Below are 19,644 nucleotides of genomic sequence, written 5' to 3' on the forward strand. Positions count from 1 at the left end.
GATGTCACTTGTGGCTCAGGGCCTGATAGGCCAGTGCTGGTCACATGTCTGCAGTTTGTGTTTGTGATGTCACTTGTGGCTGAGTGCCTGATAGGCCAGTGCTGGTGATGTGGGTGGAGTTTGTGTTTGTGATGTCACTTGTGGCTCAGTGCCTGAGAGGCCGTGCTGGTGATGTGGGTGGAGTTTGTGTTTGTGATGTGACTTGTGGCTCAGTGCCTGATAGGCCAGTTCCGGTCACATGAGTGCAGTTTGTGTTTGTGATGTCACTTGTGGCTCAGTGCCTGAGAGGCCAGTGCTGGTGATGTGGGTGGAGTTTGTGTTTGTGATGTCACTTGTGGCTCAGTGCCTGATAGGCCAGTGCTGGTGATGTGGGTGCAGTTTGTGTTTGTGATGTCACTTGTGGCATAGTGTCTGATAGGCCAGTGCTGGTGATGTGGGTGCAGTTTGTGTTTGTGATGTCACTTGTGGCTCAGTGCCTGATAGGCCAATGCTGGTCACATGGCTGCAGTTTTTAGTTATGAGTTCGCTTGTGGCTCAGTGCCTGATAGGCCAGTGCTGGTGGTGTGGCTGCATTTTGTGTTTGTGATGTCTCTTGTGGCTCAGTGCCTGATAGGCCAGTGCTGGTGCTGTGGGTGGAGTTTGTGGTTGTGATGTGACTTGTGGCTCAGTGCCTGATAGGCCAGTACTGGTGATGTGGGTGCAGTTTGTGTTTGTGATGTCTCTTGTGGCTCAGTGCCTGATAGGCCATGCTGGTGCTGTGGGTGGAGTTTGTGTTTGTGATGTCACTTGTGGCTCAGTGCGTGATAGGCCAGTGCTGGTGATGTGGGTGGAGTTTGTGTTTGTGATGTCACTTGTGTCTCAGTGCCTGATTGGCCAGTGCTGGTCACATGTCTGCAGTTTGTGTTTGTGATGTCACTTGTGGCTCAGTGCCTGATAGGCCAGTGGTAGTCATGTGGGTGCAGTTTGTGTTTATGTTGTCACTTGTGGCTCAGTGCCTGGTTGGCCATGCTGGTCCTGTGGCTGCAGTTTGTGTTTGTGATGTCACTTGTGTCTCAGTGTCTGATAGGCCAATGCTGGTCACATGGCTGAAGTTTTTAGTTATGAGTTCGCTTGTGGCTGAGTGCCTGATAGGACATTGCTGGTCCTGTGGCTGTAGTTTGTGGTTGTGAGGTCACTTTGGGCTCAGTGCCTGATAGGCCAGTGCTGGTGCTGTGCGTGTAGTTTGTGGTTGTGATGTCACTTGTGGCTCAGTGCCTGATAGGCCAGTGCTGGTCATGTGGCTGCAGTTTGTGTTTGTGATGTGACTTGTGGCTCAGTGCCTGATAGGCCAGTGCTGGTCACATGGCTGCAGTTTGTGTTTGTGATGTCACTTGTGGCTCAGTGCCTGATAGGCCAGTGCTGGTGCTGTGCGTGTAGTTTGTGGTTGTGATGTCACTTGTGGTTCAGTGCCTGATAGGCCAGTGCTGGTGATGTGGGTGGAGTTTGTGTTTGTGATGTCACTTGTGGCTCAGTGCCTGATAGGCCAGTGCTGGTCACATGGCTGCAGTTTGTGGTTATGATGTCACTTGTGGCTCAGTGCCTGATAGGCCAGTGCTGGTCCTGTGGGTGCAGTTTGTGTTTGTGATGTGACTTGTGGCTCAGTGCCTGATAGGCCAGTGCTGGTGATGTGGGTGCAGTTTGTGTTTGTGATGTCACTTGTGGCTGAGTGCCTGATAGGCCAGTGCTGGTCACATGGCTGCAGTCTGTGGTTGTGATGTGACTTGTGGCTCAGTGCCTGATAGGCCAGTGCTGGTCACATGTCTGCAGTTTGTGTTTGTGATGTCACTTGTGGCTCAGTGCCTGATAGGCCAGTGCTGGTCACGTGGCTGCAGTTTGTGTTTGTGATGTAATTTGTGGCTCAGTGCCTGATAGGCCAGTGCTGGTGCTGTGGGTGGAGTTTGTTGTTGTGATGTCATTTGTGGCTCAGTGCCTGATAGGCCAGTGCTGGTGCTGTGGGTGCAGGTTGTGTTTGTGATGTCACTTGTGGCTCAGTGCCTAATTGGCCAGTGCTGGTGCTGTGGCTGTAGTTTGTGTTTGTGATGTCACTTGTGGCTCACTGCCTGAAAGGCCAGTGCTGGTCACATGGCTGCAGTTTGTGTTTGTGATGTCACTTGTGGCTGAGTGCCTGATAGGCCAGTGCTGGTCCTGTGGCTGTAGTTTGTGGTTGTGAGGTCACTTGTGGCTGAGTGCCTGATAGGCCAGTGCTGGTGATGTGGGTGCAGTTTGTGTTTGTGATGTCACTTGTGGCTCAGTGCCTGATAGGCCAGTGCTGGTGATGTGGGTGGAGTTTGTGGTTGTGATGTCACTTGTGGCTCAGTGCCTGATAGGCCAGTGCTGGTCACATGGCTGCAGTTTGTGGTTATGATGTCACTTGTGGCTCAGTGCCTGATAGGCCAGTGCTGGTCCTGTGGGTGCAGTTTGTGTTTGTGATGTCACTTGTGGCTCAGTGCCTGATAGGCCAGTGCTGGTGGTGTGGGTGGAGTTTGTGTTTGTGATGTCACTTGTGGCTCAGTGCCTGATAGGCCAGTGCTGGTCCTGTGGGTGGAGTTTGTGTTTGTGATGTCACTTGTGGCTCAGTGCCTGATAGGCCAGTGCTGGTGATGTGGGTGCAGTTTGTGTTTGTGATGTCACTTGTGGCTCAGTGCCTGATAGGCCATTGCTGGTCCTGTGGGTGGAGTTTGTGTTTGTGATGTCACTTGTGGCTCAGTGCCTGATAGGCCAGTGCTGGTGCTGTGGGTGGAGTTTGTGTTTGTGATGTCACTTGTGGCTCAGTGCCTGATAGGCCAGTTCCGGTCACATGAGTGCAGTTTGTGTTTGTGATGTCACTTGTGGCTCAGTGCCTGATAGGCCAGTGCTGGTGATGTGGGTGCAGTTTGTGGTTGTGATGTCACTTGTGGCTCAGTGTCTGATAGGCCAGTGCTGGTCATGTGGCTGCAGTTTGTGTTTGTGATGTCACTTGTGGCTCAGTGCCTGATAGGCCAGTGCTGGTCACATGGCTGCAGTCTGTGGTTGTGATGTGACTTGTGGCTCAGTGCCTGATAGGCCAGTGCTGGTCACATGTCTGCAGTTTGTGTTTGTGATGTCACTTGCGGCTCAGTGCCTGATTGGCCAGTGCTGGTCACGTGGCTGCAGTTTGTGTTTGTGATGTCACTTGTGGCTCAGTGCCTGATAGGCCAGTGCTGGTGCTGTGGGTGGAGTTTGTTGTTGTGATGTGACTTGTGGCTCAGTGCCTGATAGGCCAGTGTTAGTCATGTGGGTGCAGTTTGTGTTTGTGATGTCACTTGTGGCTCAGTGCCTGATAGGCCAGTGCTGGTGATGTGGGTGGTGTTTGTGTTTGTGATGTCACTTGTGGCTCAGTACCTGATAGGCCAGTGCTGGTGCTGTGGCTGTAGTTTGTGTTTGTGATGTCACTTGTGGCTCAGTGCCTGATAGGCCAGTGCTGGTCACATGGCTGCAGTTTGTGTTTGTGATGTCACTTGTGGCTCAGTGCCTGATAGGCCAGTGCTGGTCATTTGGTTGGTGTTTGTGTTTGTGATGTCACTTGTGGCTCAGTGCCTGATAGGCCAGTGCTGGTGATGTGGGTGGAGTTTGTGTTTGTGATGTCACTTGTGTCTCAGTGCCTGATAGGCCAATGCTGGTCACATGGCTGTAGTTTTTAGTTATGAGTTCGCTTGTGGCTCAGTGCCTGATAGGCCAATGCTGGTCACATGGCTGCAGTTTTTAGTTATGAGTTCGCTTGTGGCTCAGTGCCTGATAGGCCAGTGCTGGTGGTGTGGCTGCATTTTGTGTTTGTGATGTCACTTGTGGCTCAGTGCCTAATTGGCCAGTGCTGGTGCTGTGGGTGGAGTTTGTGTTTGTGATGTTACTTGTGGCTGAGTGCCTGAAAGGCCAGTGCTGGTCACATGGCTGCAGTTTGTGTTTGTGAGGTCACTTGTGGCTGAGTGCCTGATAGGCCAGTGCTGGTGCTGTGGGTGGAGTTTGTGGTTGTGATGTCACTTGTGGCTCAGTGCCTGATTGGCCAGTGCTGGTCACGTGTGTGCAGTTTGTGTTTGTGATGTCACTTGTGGCTCAGTGCCTGATAGGCCAGTGCTGGTCATTTGGTTGGTGTTTCTGTTTGTGATGTCACTTGTGGCTCAGTGCCTGATAGGCCAGTGCTGGTGATGTGGGTGGAGTTTGTGTTTGTGATGTGACTTGTGGCTCAGTGCCTGATAGGACATTGCTGGTCCTGTGGCTGTAGTTTGTGGTTGTGAGGTCACTTGTGGCTGAGTGCCTGATAGGCCAGTGCTGGTGATGTGGGTGCAGTTTGTGTTTGTGATGTCACTTGTGGCTCAGTGCCTGATAGGCCAGTGCTGGTGATGTGGGTGGAGTTTGTGGTTGTGATGTCACTTGTGGCTCAGTGCCTGATAGGCCAGTGCTGGTCACATGGCTGCAGTTTGTGGTTATGATGTCACTTGTGGCTCAGTGCCTGATAGGCCAGTGCTGGTCCTGTGGGTGCAGTTTGTGTTTGTGATGTCACTTGTGGCTCAGTGCCTGATAGGCCAGTGCTGGTCATTTGGTTGGTGTTTGTGTTTGTGATGTCACTTGTGGCTGAGTGCCTGATAGGCCAGTGCTGGTGATGTGGGTGGAGTTTGTGTTTGTGATGTGACTTGTGGCTCAGTGCCTGATAGGCCAGTGCTGGTGATGTGGGTGCAGTTTGTGTTTGTGATGTCACTTGTGGCTCAGTGCCTGATAGGCCAGTGCTGGTGATGTGGGTGGAGTTTGTGGTTGTGATGTCACTTGTGTCTCAGTGCCTGATAGGCCAGTGCTGGTGATGTGGGTGCAGTTTGTGGTTGTGATGTCACTTGTGGCTCAGTGCCTGATAGGCCAGTGCTGGTGATGTGGGTGGAGTTTGTGTTTGTGAGGTCACTTGTGGCTCAGTGCCTGCTAGGCCAGTGCTAGGTGCGTGGGTGCTGTTTGTGGTTGTGAGGTCAGTGGTGGCTCAGTGCCTGCTAGGCCAGTGCTAGGTGCGTGGCTGCTGTTTTCAGTTGTGAGGTCAGTGGTGGCTCAGTGCCTGCTAGGCCAGTGCTAGGTGCGTGGCTGCTGTTTGTGGTTGTGAGGTCAGTGGTGGCTCAGTGCCTGCTAGGCCAGTGCTAGGTGCGTGGCTGCTGTTTGTGGTTGTGAGGTCAGTGGTGGCTCAGTGCCTGCTAGGCCAGTGCTAGGTGCATGGGTGCTGTTTGTGTTTGTGATGTCACTTGTGGCTCAGTGCCTGATAGGCCAGTGCTGGTCACATGAGTGCAGTTTGTGTTTGTGATGTCACTTGTGGCTCAGTGCCTGATAGGCCAGTGGTGGTTACATGGCTGCAGTTTGTGTTTGTGATGTAATTTGTGGCTCAGTGCCTGATTGGCCAGTGCTGGTGATGTGGGTGCGCCTTGTGTTTGTGATGTCACTTGTGGTTCAGTGCCTGATAGGCCATTGCTGGTGATGTGGGTGGAGTTTGTGGTTGTGATGTCACTTGTGGCTCAGTGCCTGATTGGCCATGCTGGTGATGTGGGTGCAGTTTGTGGTTGTGATGTCACTTGTGGCTCAGTGCCTGTTAGGACATTGCTGGTGGTGTGGGTGCAGTTTGTGGTTGTGATGTCACTTGTGGCTCAGTACCTGATAGGCCAGTGCTGGTGATGTGGGTGGAGTTTGTGTTTGTGATGTCACTTGTGGCTCAGTGCCTGATAGGCCAGTGCTGGTGATGTGGGTGCAGTTTGTGGTTGTGATGTCACTTGTGGCTGAGTGCCTGATAGGCCAGTGCTGATGCTGTGGGTGGAGTTTGTGTTTGTGATGTGACTTGTGGCTGATGGCCTGATAGGCCAGTGCTGGTGATGTGGGTGGAGTTTGTGGTTGTGATGTCACTTGTGGCTCAGTGTCTGATAGGCCAGTGCTGGTCATGTGGCTGCAGTTTGTGTTTGTGATGTGACTTGTGGCTCAGTGCCTGATAGGCCAGTGCTGGTCACATGTCTGCAGTTTGTGTTTGTGAGGTCACTTGTGGCTGAGTGCCTGATAGGCCAGTGCTGGTCACATGGCTGCAGTCTGTGGTTGTGATGTGACTTGTGGCTCAGTGCCTGATAGGCCAGTGCTGGTCATATGTCTGCAGTTTGTGTTTGTGATGTCACTTGTGGCTCAGTGCCTGATAGGCCAGTGGTAGTCATGTGGGTGCAGTTTGTGTTTATGATGTCACTTGTGGCTCAGTGCCTGATAGGCCAGTGCTGGTCCTGTGGCTGCAGTTTGTGTTTGTGATGTCTCTTGTGGCTCAGTGTCTGATAGGCCAATGCTGGTCACATGGCTGCAGTTTTTAGTTATGAGTTCGCTTGTGGCTCAGTGCCTGATAGGACATTGCTGGTCCTGTGGCTGTAGTTTGTGGTTGTGAGGTCACTTTGGGCTGAGTGCCTGATAGGCCAGTGCTGGTGATGTGGCTGCAGTTTGTGTTTGTGATGTCACTTGTGGCTCAGTGCCTGATAGGCCAGTGGTAGTCATGTGGGTGCAGTTTGTGTTTGTGATGTCACTTGTGGCTGAGTGCCTGATAGGCCAGTGCTGGTCCTGTGGCTGTAGTTTGTGGTTGTGATGTCACTTGTGGCTCAGTGCCTGATAGGCCAGTGCTGGTGCTGTGGGTGGAGTTTGTGTTTGTGATGTCACTTGTGGCTCAGTGCCTGATAGGCCAGTGCTGGTCCTGTGGCTGCAGTTTGTGTTTGTGATGTCACTTGTGGCATAGTGCCTAATAGGCCAGTGCTGGTGATGTGGGTGCAGTTTGTGTTTGTGATGTCACTTGTGGCTCAGTGCCTGATAGGCCAGTGCTGGTCATTTGGTTGGTGTTTGTGTTTGTGATGTGACTTGTGGCTCAGTGCCTGATAGGCCAGTGCTGGTCACGTGGCTGCAGTTTGTGTTTGTGATGTCACTTGTGGCTCAGTGCCTGATAGGCCAGTGCTGGTGCTGTGGGTGGAGTTTGTTGTTGTGATGTGACTTGTGGCTCAGTGCCTGATAGGCCAGTGTTAGTCATGTGGGTGCAGTTTGTGTTTGTGATGTCACTTGTGGCTCAGTGCCTGATAGGCCAGTGCTGGTGATGTGGGTGGTGTTTGTGTTTGTGATGTCACTTGTGGCTCAGTACCTGATAGGCCAGTGCTGGTGCTGTGGCTGTAGTTTGTGTTTGTGATGTCACTTGTGGCTCAGTGCCTGATAGGCCAGTGCTGGTCACATGGCTGCAGTTTGTGTTTGTGATGTCACTTGTGGCTCAGTGCCTGATAGGCCAGTGCTGGTCATTTGGTTGGTGTTTGTGTTTGTGATGTCACTTGTGGCTCAGTGCCTGATAGGCCAGTGCTGGTGATGTGGGTGGAGTTTGTGTTTGTGATGTCACTTGTGTCTCAGTGCCTGATAGGCCAATGCTGGTCACATGGCTGTAGTTTTTAGTTATGAGTTCGCTTGTGGCTCAGTGCCTGATAGGCCAATGCTGGTCACATGGCTGCAGTTTTTAGTTATGAGTTCGCTTGTGGCTCAGTGCCTGATAGGCCAGTGCTGGTGGTGTGGCTGCATTTTGTGTTTGTGATGTCACTTGTGGCTCAGTGCCTAATTGGCCAGTGCTGGTGCTGTGGGTGGAGTTTGTGTTTGTGATGTTACTTGTGGCTGAGTGCCTGAAAGGCCAGTGCTGGTCACATGGCTGCAGTTTGTGTTTGTGAGGTCACTTGTGGCTGAGTGCCTGATAGGCCAGTGCTGGTGCTGTGGGTGGAGTTTGTGGTTGTGATGTCACTTGTGGCTCAGTGCCTGATTGGCCAGTGCTGGTCACGTGTGTGCAGTTTGTGTTTGTGATGTCACTTGTGGCTCAGTGCCTGATAGGCCAGTGCTGGTCATTTGGTTGGTGTTTCTGTTTGTGATGTCACTTGTGGCTCAGTGCCTGATAGGCCAGTGCTGGTGATGTGGGTGGAGTTTGTGTTTGTGATGTGACTTGTGGCTCAGTGCCTGATAGGACATTGCTGGTCCTGTGGCTGTAGTTTGTGGTTGTGAGGTCACTTGTGGCTGAGTGCCTGATAGGCCAGTGCTGGTGATGTGGGTGCAGTTTGTGTTTGTGATGTCACTTGTGGCTCAGTGCCTGATAGGCCAGTGCTGGTGATGTGGGTGGAGTTTGTGGTTGTGATGTCACTTGTGGCTCAGTGCCTGATAGGCCAGTGCTGGTCACATGGCTGCAGTTTGTGGTTATGATGTCACTTGTGGCTCAGTGCCTGATAGGCCAGTGCTGGTCCTGTGGGTGCAGTTTGTGTTTGTGATGTCACTTGTGGCTCAGTGCCTGATAGGCCAGTGCTGGTCATTTGGTTGGTGTTTGTGTTTGTGATGTCACTTGTGGCTGAGTGCCTGATAGGCCAGTGCTGGTGATGTGGGTGGAGTTTGTGTTTGTGATGTGACTTGTGGCTCAGTGCCTGATAGGCCAGTGCTGGTGATGTGGGTGCAGTTTGTGTTTGTGATGTCACTTGTGGCTCAGTGCCTGATAGGCCAGTGCTGGTGATGTGGGTGGAGTTTGTGGTTGTGATGTCACTTGTGTCTCAGTGCCTGATAGGCCAGTGCTGGTGATGTGGGTGCAGTTTGTGGTTGTGATGTCACTTGTGGCTCAGTGCCTGATAGGCCAGTGCTGGTGATGTGGGTGGAGTTTGTGTTTGTGAGGTCACTTGTGGCTCAGTGCCTGCTAGGCCAGTGCTAGGTGCGTGGGTGCTGTTTGTGGTTGTGAGGTCAGTGGTGGCTCAGTGCCTGCTAGGCCAGTGCTAGGTGCGTGGCTGCTGTTTTCAGTTGTGAGGTCAGTGGTGGCTCAGTGCCTGCTAGGCCAGTGCTAGGTGCGTGGCTGCTGTTTGTGGTTGTGAGGTCAGTGGTGGCTCAGTGCCTGCTAGGCCAGTGCTAGGTGCGTGGCTGCTGTTTGTGGTTGTGAGGTCAGTGGTGGCTCAGTGCCTGCTAGGCCAGTGCTAGGTGCATGGGTGCTGTTTGTGTTTGTGATGTCACTTGTGGCTCAGTGCCTGATAGGCCAGTGCTGGTCACATGAGTGCAGTTTGTGTTTGTGATGTCACTTGTGGCTCAGTGCCTGATAGGCCAGTGGTGGTTACATGGCTGCAGTTTGTGTTTGTGATGTAATTTGTGGCTCAGTGCCTGATTGGCCAGTGCTGGTGATGTGGGTGCGCCTTGTGTTTGTGATGTCACTTGTGGTTCAGTGCCTGATAGGCCATTGCTGGTGATGTGGGTGGAGTTTGTGGTTGTGATGTCACTTGTGGCTCAGTGCCTGATTGGCCATGCTGGTGATGTGGGTGCAGTTTGTGGTTGTGATGTCACTTGTGGCTCAGTGCCTGTTAGGACATTGCTGGTGGTGTGGGTGCAGTTTGTGGTTGTGATGTCACTTGTGGCTCAGTACCTGATAGGCCAGTGCTGGTGATGTGGGTGGAGTTTGTGTTTGTGATGTCACTTGTGGCTCAGTGCCTGATAGGCCAGTGCTGGTGATGTGGGTGCAGTTTGTGGTTGTGATGTCACTTGTGGCTGAGTGCCTGATAGGCCAGTGCTGATGCTGTGGGTGGAGTTTGTGTTTGTGATGTGACTTGTGGCTGATGGCCTGATAGGCCAGTGCTGGTGATGTGGGTGGAGTTTGTGGTTGTGATGTCACTTGTGGCTCAGTGTCTGATAGGCCAGTGCTGGTCATGTGGCTGCAGTTTGTGTTTGTGATGTGACTTGTGGCTCAGTGCCTGATAGGCCAGTGCTGGTCACATGTCTGCAGTTTGTGTTTGTGAGGTCACTTGTGGCTGAGTGCCTGATAGGCCAGTGCTGGTCACATGGCTGCAGTCTGTGGTTGTGATGTGACTTGTGGCTCAGTGCCTGATAGGCCAGTGCTGGTCATATGTCTGCAGTTTGTGTTTGTGATGTCACTTGTGGCTCAGTGCCTGATAGGCCAGTGGTAGTCATGTGGGTGCAGTTTGTGTTTATGATGTCACTTGTGGCTCAGTGCCTGATAGGCCAGTGCTGGTCCTGTGGCTGCAGTTTGTGTTTGTGATGTCTCTTGTGGCTCAGTGTCTGATAGGCCAATGCTGGTCACATGGCTGCAGTTTTTAGTTATGAGTTCGCTTGTGGCTCAGTGCCTGATAGGACATTGCTGGTCCTGTGGCTGTAGTTTGTGGTTGTGAGGTCACTTTGGGCTGAGTGCCTGATAGGCCAGTGCTGGTGATGTGGCTGCAGTTTGTGTTTGTGATGTCACTTGTGGCTCAGTGCCTGATAGGCCAGTGGTAGTCATGTGGGTGCAGTTTGTGTTTGTGATGTCACTTGTGGCTGAGTGCCTGATAGGCCAGTGCTGGTCCTGTGGCTGTAGTTTGTGGTTGTGATGTCACTTGTGGCTCAGTGCCTGATAGGCCAGTGCTGGTGCTGTGGGTGGAGTTTGTGTTTGTGATGTCACTTGTGGCTCAGTGCCTGATAGGCCAGTGCTGGTCCTGTGGCTGCAGTTTGTGTTTGTGATGTCACTTGTGGCATAGTGCCTAATAGGCCAGTGCTGGTGATGTGGGTGCAGTTTGTGTTTGTGATGTCACTTGTGGCTCAGTGCCTGATAGGCCAGTGCTGGTCACATGGCTGCAGTTTGTGTTTGTGATGTCTCTTGTGGCTCAGTGCCTGATAGGACAGTTCTGGTCACATGTCTGCAGTTTGTGTTTGTGATGTCACTTGTGGCTCAGTGCCTGATAGGCCAGTGCTGGTCACATGGCTGCAGTTTGTGTTTGTGATGTGAGTTGTGGCTCAGTGCCTAATAGGCCAGTGCTGGTGATGTGGGTGGAGTTTGTGTTTGTGATGTCACTTGTGGCTCAGTGCCTGATAGGCCAGTGCTGGTGATGTGGGTGGAGTTTGTGTTTGTGATGTCACTTGTGGTTCAGTGCCTGATAGGCCATTGCTGGTGATGTGGGTGGAGTTTGTGGTTGTGATGTCACTTGTGGCTCAGTGCCTGATTGGCCATGCTGGTGATGTGGGTGCAGTTTGTGGTTGTGATGTCACTTGTGGCTCAGTGCCTGTTAGGACATTGCTGGTGGTGTGGGTGCAGTTTGTGGTTGTGATGTCACTTGTGGCTCAGTGCCTGATAGGCCAGTGCTGGTGATGTGGGTGGAGTTTGTGTTTGTGATGTCACTTGTGGCTGAGTGCCTGATAGGCCAGTGCTGGTGATGTGGGTGCAGTTTGTGGTTGTGATGTCACTTGTGGCTGAGTGCCTGATAGGCCAGTGCTGATGCTGTGGGTGGAGTTTGTGTTTGTGATGTGACTTGTGGCTGATGGCCTGATAGGCCAGTGCTGGTGATGTGGGTGGAGTTTGTGGTTGTGATGTCACTTGTGGCTCAGTGTCTGATAGGCCAGTGCTGGTCATGTGGCTGCAGTTTGTGTTTGTGATGTGACTTGTGGCTCAGTGCCTGATAGGCCAGTGCTGGTCACATGTCTGCAGTTTGTGTTTGTGAGGTCACTTGTGGCTGAGTGCCTGATAGGCCAGTGCTGGTCACATGGCTGCAGTCTGTGGTTGTGATGTGACTTGTGGCTCAGTGCCTGATAGGCCAGTGCTGGTCATATGTCTGCAGTTTGTGTTTGTGATGTCACTTGTGGCTCAGTGCCTGATAGGCCAGTGCTGGTCACGTGGCTGCAGTTTGTGTTTGTGATGTAATTTGTGGCTCAGTGCCTGATAGGCCAGTGCTGGTGATGTGGGTGGAGTTTGTGGTTGTGATGTCACTTGTGGCTCAGTGCCTGATAGGCCAGTGGTAGTCATGTGGGTGCAGTTTGTGTTTATGATGTCACTTGTGGCTCAGTGCCTGATAGGCCAGTGCTGGTCCTGTGGCTGCAGTTTGTGTTTGTGATGTCTCTTGTGGCTCAGTGTCTGATAGGCCAATGCTGGTCACATGGCTGCAGTTTTTAGTTATGAGTTCGCTTGTGGCTCAGTGCCTGATAGGACATTGCTGGTCCTGTGGCTGTAGTTTGTGGTTGTGAGGTCACTTTGGGCTGAGTGCCTGATAGGCCAGTGCTGGTGATGTGGCTGCAGTTTGTGTTTGTGATGTCACTTGTGGCTCAGTGCCTGATAGGCCAGTGGTAGTCATGTGGGTGCAGTTTGTGTTTGTGATGTCACTTGTGGCTGAGTGCCTGATAGGCCAGTGCTGGTCCTGTGGCTGTAGTTTGTGGTTGTGATGTCACTTGTGGCTCAGTGCCTGATAGGCCAGTGCTGGTGCTGTGGGTGGAGTTTGTGTTTGTGATGTCACTTGTGGCTCAGTGCCTGATAGGCCAGTGCTGGTCCTGTGGCTGCAGTTTGTGTTTGTGATGTCACTTGTGGCATAGTGCCTAATAGGCCAGTGCTGGTGATGTGGGTGCAGTTTGTGTTTGTGATGTCACTTGTGGCTCAGTGCCTGATAGGCCAGTGCTGGTCACATGGCTGCAGTTTGTGTTTGTGATGTCTCTTGTGGCTCAGTGCCTGATAGGACAGTTCTGGTCACATGTCTGCAGTTTGTGTTTGTGATGTCACTTGTGGCTCAGTGCCTGATAGGCCAGTGCTGGTCACATGGCTGCAGTTTGTGTTTGTGATGTGAGTTGTGGCTCAGTGCCTAATAGGCCAGTGCTGGTGATGTGGGTGGAGTTTGTGTTTGTGATGTCACTTGTGGCTCAGTGCCTGATAGGCCAGTGCTGGTGATGTGGGTGGAGTTTGTGTTTGTGATGTCACTTGTGGCTCAGTGCCTGATAGGCCAGTGGTAGTCATTTGGGTGCAGTTTGTGGTTGTGATGTCACTTGTGGCTCAGTGCCTGATAGGCCAGTGCTGGTCCTGTGGGTGCAGTTTGTGGTTGTGATGCCACTTGTGGCTGAGTGCCTGACAGGCCAGTGCTGGTCACATGTCTGCAGTTTGTGGTTGTGATTTCAGCTGTGGCTCAGTGCCTGATTGGCGAGTGCCTGTCACGTGTGTGCAGTTTGTGTTTGCGATGTCACTTGTGGCTCAGTGCCTGATAGGCCAGTGGTGGTTACATGGCTGCAGTTTGTGTTTGTGATGTAATTTGTGGCTGAGTGCCTGATTGGCCAGTGCTGGTGATGTGGGTGGAGTTTGTGTTTGTGATGTCACTTGTGGTTCAGTGCCTGATAGGCCATTGCTGGTGATGTGGGTGGAGTTTGTGGTTGTGATGTCACTTGTGGCTCAGTGCCTGATTGGCCATGCTGGTGATGTGGGTGCAGTTTGTGTTTGTGATGTCACTTGTGGCTCAGTGCCTGATAGGCCAGTGCTGGTCCTGTGGCTGTAGTTTGTGGTTGTGATGTCACTTGTGGCTCAGTGCCTGATAGGCCAGTGCTGGACCTGTGGGTGCAGTTTGTGTTTGTGATGTCACTTGTGGCTCAGTGCCTGATAGGCCAGTGCTGGTCCTGTGGCTGCAGTTTGTGTTTGTGATGTCACTTGTGGCATAGTGCCTAATAGGCCAGTGCTGGTGATGTGGGTGCAGTTTGTGTTTGTGATGTCACTTGTGGCTCAGTGCCTGATAGGCCAGTGCTGGTCACATGGCTGCAGTTTGTGTTTGTGATGTCTCTTGTGGCTCAGTGCCTGATAGGACAGTTCTGGTCACATGTCTGCAGTTTGTGTTTGTGATGTCACTTGTGGCTCAGTGCCTGATAGGCCAGTGCTGGTCACATGGCTGCAGTTTGTGTTTGTGATGTGAGTTGTGGCTCAGTGCCTAATAGGCCAGTGCTGGTGATGTGGGTGGAGTTTGTGTTTGTGATGTCACTTGTGGCTCAGTGCCTGATAGGCCAGTGCTGGTGATGTGGGTGGAGTTTGTGTTTGTGATGTCACTTGTGGCTCAGTGCCTGATAGGCCAGTGGTAGTCATTTGGGTGCAGTTTGTGGTTGTGATGTCACTTGTGGCTGAGTGCCTGATAGGCCAGTGCTGGTCCTGTGGGTGCAGTTTGTGGTTGTGATGCCACTTGTGGCTGAGTGCCTGACAGGCCAGTGCTGGTCACATGTCTGCAGTTTGTGGTTGTGATTTCAGCTGTGGCTGAGTGCCTGATTGGCCAGTGCCTGTCACGTGTGTGCAGTTTGTGTTTGTGATGTCACTTGTGGCTCAGTGCCTGATAGGCCAGTGGTGGTTACATGGCTGCAGTTTGTGTTTGTGATGTAATTTGTGGCTGAGTGCCTGATTGGCCAGTGCTGGTGATGTGGGTGGAGTTTGTGTTTGTGATGTCACTTGTGGTTCAGTGCCTGATAGGCCATTGCTGGTGATGTGGGTGGAGTTTGTGGTTGTGATGTCACTTGTGGCTCAGTGCCTGATTGGCCATGCTGGTGATGTGGGTGCAGTTTGTGTTTTTGATGTGACTTGTGGCTCAGTGCCTGATAGGCCAGTGCTGGTCACATGTCTGCAGTTTGTGTTTGTGATGTCACTTGTGGCTGAGTGCCTGATAGGCCAGTGCTGGTCACGTGGCTGCAGTTTGTGTTTTTGATGTGACTTGTGGCTCAGTGCCTGATAGGCCAGTGCTGGTCACATGTCTGCAGTTTGTGTTTGTGATGTCACTTGTGGCTGAGTGCCTGATAGGCCAGTGCTGGTCACGTGGCTGCAGTTTGTGTTTGTGATGTAATTTGTGGCTCAGTGCGTGATAGGCCATTGCTGGTGCTGTGCGTGGAGTTTGTGTTTGTGATGTCACTTGTGGCTCAGTGCCTGATAGGCCAGTGCTGGTGATGTGGGTGGAGTTTGTGTTTGTGATGTCACTTGTGGCTCAGTGCCTGATAGGCCAGTGCTGGTCCTGTGGCTGCAGTTTGTGTTTGTGATGTCTCTTGTGTCTCAGTGTCTGATAGGCCAATGCTGGTCACATGGCTGCAGTTTTTAGTTATGAGTTCGCTTGTGGCTCTGTGCCTGATAGGACATTGCTGGTCCTGTGGCTGTAGTTTGTGGTTGTGAGGTCACTTTGGGGTGAGTGCCTGATAGGCCAGTGCTGGTGATGTGGGTGCAGTTTGTGTTTGTGATGTCACTTGGGGCTCAGGGCCTGAGAGGCCAGTGCTGGTGATGTGGGTGGAGTTTGTGGTTGTGATGTCACTTGTGGCTCAATGCCTGATAGGCCAGTGCTGGTGATCTGGCTGCAGTTTGTGTTTGTGATGTCACTTGTGGCTGAGTGCCTGATAGGCCAGTGGTGGTGATGTGGGTGCAGTTTGTGGTTGTGATGTCACTTGTGGCTCAGTGCCTGATAGGCCAGTGCTGGTGATGTGGGTGGAGTTTGTGGTTGTGATGTCACTTGTGGCTCAGTGCCTGATAGGCCAGTGCTGGTGATGTGGGTGCAGTTTGTGGTTGTGATGTCACTTGTGGCTGAGTGCCTGATAGGCCAATGCTGGTCCTGTGGGTGCAGTTTGTGTTTGTGATGTGACTTGTGGCTCAGTGCCTGATAGGCCATTGCTGGTGATGTGGGTGGAGTTTGTGTTTGTGATGTGACTTGTGGCTCAGTGCCTGATAGGCCAGTGCTGGTGATGTGGGTGGAGTTTGTGTTTGTGATGTCACTTGTGGCTCAGTGCCTGATAGGCCAGTGCTGGTGATGTGGGTGGAGTTTGTGGTTGTGATGTGACTTGTGGCTCAGTGCCTGATAGGCCAGTGCTGGTCACATGGCTGCAGTTTGTGTTTGTGATGTCACTTGTGGCTCAGGGACTGATAGGCCAGTGCTGGTGATGTGGGTGCAGTTTGTGGTTGTGATGTCACTTGTGGCTCAGTGCCTGATAGGCCATGCTGGTGATGTGGGTACAGTTTGTGTTTGTGATTTCACTTGTGGCTCAGTGCCTGATAGGCCAGTGCTGGTGATGTGGGTGGAGTTTGTGGTTGTGATGTCACTTGTGGCTCAGTGCCTGATAGGCCAGTGCTGGTCACATGTCTGCAGTTTGTGTTTGTGATGTCACTTGTGGCTCAGTGCCTGGTAGGCCAGTGCTGGTGGTGTGGCTGCAGTTTGTGTTTGTGATGTCACTTGTGGCTCAGTGCCTGATAGGCCAGTGCTGGTGCTGTGGGTGCAGTTTGTGTTTATGATGTCACTTGTGGCTCAGTGCCTGATAGGCCAGTGCTGGTGATGTGGGTGGAGTTTGTGTTTGTGATGTCACTTGTGGCTCAGTGCCTGATAGGCCAGTGCTGGTGCTGTGGGTGGAGTTTGTGGTTGTGATGTGACTTGTGGCTCAGTGCCTGATAGGCCAGTGCTGGAGATGTGGGTGCAGTCTGTGTTTGTGATGTCACTTGTGGCTCAGTGCCTGATAGGCCAGTGCTGGTCCTGTGGGTGGAGTTTGTGTTTGTGATGTCACTTGTGGCTCAGTGCCTGATAGGCCAGTGGTAGTCATGTGGGTGCAGTTTGTGTTTATGATGTCACTTGTGGCTCAGTGCCTGATAGGCCAGTGCTGGTCCTGTGGCTGCAGTTTGTGTTTGTGATGTCACTTGTGGCATAGTGCCTGATAGGCCAGTGCTGGTCCTGTGGGTGCAGTTTGTGGTTGTGATGCCACTTGTGGCTGAGTGCCTGACAGGCGAGTTCTGGTCACATGTCTGCAGTTTGTGTTTGTGATGTCACTTGTGGCTCAGGGACTGATAGGCCAGTGCTGGTGATGTGGGTGGAGTTTGTGTTTGTGATGTCACTTGTGGCTCAGTGCCTGATAGGCCAGTGCTGGTCACATGTCTGCAGTTTGTGTTTGTGATGTCACTTGTGGCTCAGTGCCTGACAGGCCAGTGCTGGTCACATGTCTGCAGTTTGTGTTTATGATGTCACTTGTGGCTCAGTGCCTGATAGGCCAGTGCTGGTGATGTGGGTGCGGTTTGTGTTTGTGATGTGACTTGTGGCTCAGTGCCTGATAGGCCAGTGCTGGTGATCTGGCTGCAGTTTGTGTTTTTGATGTCACTTGTGGCTCAGGGCCTGATAGGCCAGTGGTAGTCATTTGGGTGCAGTTTGTGGTTGTGATGTCACTTGTGGCTCAGTGCCTGATAGGCCAGTGCTGGTCCTGTGGGTGCAGTTTGTGGTTGTGATGTCTCTTGTGGCTCAGTGCCTGATAGGCCAGTGCTGGTGATGTGGGTGGAGTTTGTGGTTGTGATGTGACTTGTGGCTGATGGCCTGATAGGCCTGTGGTAGTCATGTGGGTGCAGTTTGTGTTTATGATGTCACTTGTGGCTCAGTGCCTGATAGGCCAGTGCTGGTCCTGTGGCTGCAGTTTGTGTTTGTGATGTGACTTGTGTCTCAGTGTCTGATAGGCCAATGCTGGTCACATGGCTGCAGTTTTTAGTTATGAGTTCGCTTGTGGCTCAGTGCCTGATAGGCCACTGCTGGTGATTTGGCTGCAGTTTGTGGTTGTGATGTGACTTGTGGCTCAGTGCCTGATAGGCCAGTGCTAGGTGCGTGGCTGTTGTTTGTGGTTGTGAGGTCAGTGGTGGCTCAGTGCCTGATAGGCCAGTGCTGGTGATGTGGGTGCAGTTTGTGGTTGTGATGTCACTTGTGGCTCAGTGCCTGATAGGCCAGTGCTGGTCACATGTCTGCAGTTTGTGTTTGTGATGTCACTTGTGTCTCAGTGTCTGATAGGCCAGTGCTGGTCACATGGCTGCAGTTTTTAGTTATGAGTTCGCTTGTGGCTCAGTACCTGATAGGACATTGCTGATCCTGTGGGTGCAGTTTGTGTTTGTGATGTCACTTGTGGCTCAGTGCCTGATAGGCCAGTGCTGGTGATGTGGGTGGAGTTTGTGGTTGTGATGTCACTTGTGTATCAGTGTCTGATAGGCCAGTGCTGGTCACATGGCTGCAGTTTTTAGTTATGAGTTCGCTTGTGGCTCAGTACCTGATAGGACATTGCTGATCCTGTGGGTGCAGTTTGTGTTTGTGATGCCACTTGTGGCTTAGTGCCTGATAGGCCAGTGCTGGTGATGTGGGTGGAGTTTGTGTTTGTGATGTCACTTGTGGCTCAGTGCCTGATAGGCCAGTGCTGGTGCTGTGGGTGGAGTTTGTGGTTGTGATGTGACTTGTGTCTAAGTGCCTGATAGGCCAGTGCTGGTCACATTGCTGCAGTTTGTGGTTATGATGTCACTTGTGGCTCAGTGCCTGATAGGCCAGTGCTGGTGATGTGGGTGGAGTTTGTGTTTGTGATGTCACTTGTGGCTCAGTGCCTGATAGGACATTGCTTGTCCTGTGGCTGTAGTTTGTGGTTGTGATGTCACTTGTGGCTCAGTGCCTGACAGGCCAGTGCTGGTCACATGTCTGCAGTTTGTGGTTGTGATGTGACTTGTGGCTCAGTGCCTGATAGGCCAGTGCTGGTGATGTGGGTGGAGTTTGTGTTTGTGATGTGACTTGTGGCTCAGTGCCTGATAGGCCAGTGCTGGTGATCTGGCTGCAGTTTGTGTTTTTGATGTCACTTGTGGCTCAGGGCCTGATAGGCCAGTGGTAGTCATTTGGGTGCAGTTTGTGGTTGTGATGTCACTTGTGGCTCAGTGCCTGATAGGCCAGTGCTGGTCCTGTGGGTGCAGTTTGTGGTTGTGATGTCACTTGTGGCTGAGTGCCTGATTGGCCAGTGCTGGTCACATGTCTGCAGTTTGTGTTTGTGATGTCACTTGTGGCTCAGTGCCTGATAAGCCAGTGCTGGTGATGTGGGTGGAGTTTGTGTTTGTGATGTCACTTGTGGCTCAGTGCCTGATAGGCCAGTGCTGGTGGTGTGGCTGCAGTTTGTGTTTGTGATGTCTCTTGTGGCTCAGTGCCTGATAGGCCAGTGCTGGTGATGTGGGTGGAGTTTGTGGTTGTGATGTGACTTGTGGCTGATGGCCTGATAGGCCAGTGGTAGTCATGTGGGTGCAGTTTGTGTTTATGATGTCACTTGTGGCTCAGTGCCTGATAGGCCAGTGCTGGTCACATGTCTGCAGTTTGTGTTTGTGATGTCACTTGTGGCTCAGTGCCTGACAGGCCAGTGCTGGTCACATGTCTGCAGTTTGTGTTTATGATGTCACTTGTGGCTCAGTGCCTGATAGGCCAGTGCTGGTGATGTGGGTGGAGTTTGTGTTTGTGATGTGACTTGTGGCTCAGTGCCTGATAGGCCAGTGCTGGTGATCTGGCTGCAGTTTGTGTTTTTGATGTCACTTGTGGCTCAGGGCCTGATAGGCCAGTGGTAGTCATTTGGGTGCAGTTTGTGGTTGTGATGTCACTTGTGGCTCAGTGCCTGATAGGCCAGTGCTGGTCCTGTGGGTGCAGTTTGTGGTTGTGATGTCTCTTGTGGCTCAGTGCCTGATAGGCCAGTGCTGGTGATGTGGGTGGAGTTTGTGGTTGTGATGTGACTTGTGGCTGATGGCCTGATAGGCCTGTGGTAGTCATGTGGGTGCAGTTTGTGTTTATGATGTCACTTGTGGCTCAGTGCCTGATAGGCCAGTGCTGGTCCTGTGGCTGCAGTTTGTGTTTGTGATGTGACTTGTGTCTCAGTGTCTGATAGGCCAATGCTGGTCACATGGCTGCAGTTTTTAGTTATGAGTTCGCTTGTGGCTCAGTGCCTGATAGGCCACTGCTGGTGATTTGGCTGCAGTTTGTGTTTGTGATGTCACTTGTGGCTCAGGGACTGATAGGCCAGTGCTGGTGATGTGGGTGGAGTTTGTGGTTGTGATGTGACTTGTGGCTCAGTGCC

This window comes from Apteryx mantelli, chromosome 11 (genome assembly GCF_036417845.1).
Source record: "Apteryx mantelli isolate bAptMan1 chromosome 11, bAptMan1.hap1, whole genome shotgun sequence".
NCBI classification, from domain to species: domain Eukaryota; kingdom Metazoa; phylum Chordata; class Aves; order Apterygiformes; family Apterygidae; genus Apteryx; species Apteryx mantelli.